General features: G+C 37.2%; 1 long non-coding RNA gene across 3 annotated transcripts in view; it reads right to left on the bottom strand.

Moving 5' to 3' along the window:
• Positions 1–3,070, bottom strand: part of LOC308069843 — a 57,983-nt gene that overhangs the window by 41,387 nt on the left and 13,526 nt on the right. The gene's annotated exons all lie outside the window — the stretch shown is intronic.

The raw sequence follows: 3,070 nt of genomic DNA, 5'->3' as shown, positions 1-3,070 counted from the left end.
ATTTTAGATTATATTGCTTTGTTCAGCACAAAATGCCATGGCTGTGATTTTCCTGTTGAAGCTGGAGATAAATTCATTGAAGCTCTCGGACACACTTGGCATGATACCTGCTTCATTTGTGCTGTAGGTTCTATATCAAATACTATATAATTTCTTTATACTCATAAATAGTGAAGTAACATCAGAAGACCTGAAAGCAGGAATGACTAACGTACGCCTAAGGATGTAGAGGATTGAATTTCATTTTTTACTTGCAGATGGAGAAGGATGGGACTCATTTCTCTTCTCCTCCCATAAACGTACTAGAATTATTAAATTTGACCATCTCAAGCAAGTGCTTTCTAATAAAACATCCAGTTTTAGGGAGTACATATATTAATACATAGCACTACTGCTGTTATTCCTTCCAATATTTACCAAATAAAGATAAAGCAGGATTTAAAATAAATTAACACCATACTGAACAATATAGCCACAATCTTACAAAGCAGTGCATTTGTATTTCCATGCAGAATGCTTTTTGAAACTTGCAAAACCAAGTCTGTTTAGAGAGAATGAATAGTAATTAGCATAGAAGTTGGTCAAACTCATCGAACTGTGGTGCACATACAGCTATACAGTGTGGCCATATTCCCACACTGCACACAAAGTAGTAAAATCCGTAAGATAAAGAGTACTTTTCATCTGGCTCTAATAATGCTGTGCTAAGGTAATAACATCTAGAACCTCTAATTAGCTAAAAATACTGTGTTGGCCACAGCAAAAATGGTAGTGACAATTCGTAATGTTTGTTGACCTCTAAAATTTAGGCTGAAGAGTAGAAAGTATAGAAATGTAAATATCTAAAACTAAACTAGCTACTGGTCTTTCAAGGGTACTTGGAAGTGAGTGACACAGGTGTCCTGTGAAAATTGAAGTGGTTTTGAAATTCTAACATAGGAAAAGAATACCCAGACAACAAGTTTCCTTCACGAACTAACAGCTCTTAGTCACTTATAAAAGATGCTTTCTCTGAATATTTTGTGTTCTTCTCTTGCTTGTTCATTTAATTGCATTCTTATGTACTTATTTAAATTAGCAATGCGACTTTCTCTGGAAGTGATAGTTCTGCTAATGCAGTTCTCGCAGCATAGCTTCTTTTGTTAGGAGCTAACTTTATTTCAGTGGGTTAAGTCAAATGTAAATAACCACATGACTTTTAAATTCTAATATGCCATCCTCATATCCTTTCATGTGATTTTCCTTCCACTTGCAGCAGCACATCACTGATGTTATCACTCACTGATTTTAAGCCTGCCATAAGCATTACGGACAACATTTATTCTTACTCCTAGATTCAGATATGTTTACTTCCTTAAGTGGTTCTAGCCAACTCTGACCTTGCAAGTGGTGTTGCACCACCCTGTGTACAATTCCAGGGCAGTTTAAGCTGATCTAAACCTAGGCTGCCCTGCCTCAGACACGCATTCTCAAACCCTGGCACTGCAGCCAGGCAGAGAGCTTTGTGGGCTGAAGAATAAACTGGTAAGAATAAGTAATTAGTTTTCAATACTGGCTGTCTGAATGACTCACTCCTTGATCACATAAGCACCCATACCAAGTAATAACAGGAATGAGTATATAATAGTACTGTGGAAGGATGGTACCTCAGGGACCATGGCACCTAATCAGAACCTTTGTAAAATCATACGTGAAAGGATCAGAATCTAGGTCTTAAAGTCTGAGCTAGCTGCATGTGCTTGCGTGTGCCACCGTTCTTTGATGATCTACACAAGCACTGCTGGGACATGCTGAAGCTGCCTAGGGGATCGTGTACCCAGACTTCCTTTTAATGGAAACTAGTGAACGTAGTGGGTAGCGGTGGCAGGAAAGTACAGAGAGGAGAGCTGATACAAACCAGAGCCTAACCTCAACATGGAGTAGGAAAACTACCAAGGAAAACTACCACTTTGATCCAGGAAATCAGATGCACTTCTGCCAAAGAAATATGTGGCAGGAGAGAAATACAGTTGAGGTTGATAATTATGTCTTTCTCCCTCTTTTTTTTTTAATTTTTTTTTATTATTTTTAGTGATTCCTGATTATATTTATTATTAATTCTAGGTATGCCATGTGAACTTGGAAGGTCAGCCTTTCTACTCCAAGAAGGATAAGCCACTGTGCAAGAAGCATGCCCACGCCATCAATGTTTAAAAGAGCTGGTAGTCAGTAATGCTGGGGAGAAACAGATGACTAACTGGGAAATTATAAAGTTGGTAACCATGGCTAGTGTTTCTCTTGGTAAAAGCTGGGAAGTTGATACTGCTGAAGTTTTAACTTTAACCTCTTTCATAAATGCAGAACATGCTTTTGCAAGGTTCATACAAAAACCTACTAAATGCACAGTCAAAAACAAATGAACTAGTCCATTATTAGAGCAACAGTTGGGGGAAATATTGAAATTAACTAAAAACTGTAATGTAAAAAGTAATGTGCAAATACAGTTTCAAATAACTACCCACAGCAGTTTTACTGCTTAGACCACACACTAGTGTTCAAGAACAACTGGGAAAGTCCTTTTGAAATAAGTCATTTTCTTTTATAACAAGAATGACTAAGTGCCACATGTACAATAATCTGTAGAACCAAAGGCTATAACTTTCAAAGGAAAATAAATAGATTAGGGTTTCCTCTGTGAAAAGTGAGTGTTGTTCCATTATGTTGTGGTGCTACCTCATAGCATCAAATATTTTAGATTCTTTCCAAATAAGAAGTCTGCCTTGAATCCATATGTAACTGGAAAGCATAGGAGATAATCTGTAACTTAGTTTGAAAATAAAGTGGAAACAGACTAACGCCTTCCATAATCCGTTAAGATTGAGAAAAGCATGTTGGGTCAATGTTGCTAGTGCATTTGGCTTATACTCGCACAGTAGATTAGTCACTTTCATTCATAATAGAAAAGGACAACTGGCTTTCTCCAAATTGCTTTTACATTGAATGGAATAGAGCTGGCTGGAAAGGCTAGCTTTTAATTCAAATCCAGTTTTCCTTTCCTCTTGTGGAAAAAATGCTCAAAGTTGCTTTGGTT

The sequence above is a fragment of the Falco punctatus genome, assembly GCF_963210335.1.
Source record: "Falco punctatus genome assembly, chromosome: 9".
Classification (NCBI taxonomy): Eukaryota; Metazoa; Chordata; class Aves; order Falconiformes; family Falconidae; genus Falco; species Falco punctatus.
This window is presented reverse-complemented; position numbering and strand designations above follow the sequence as displayed.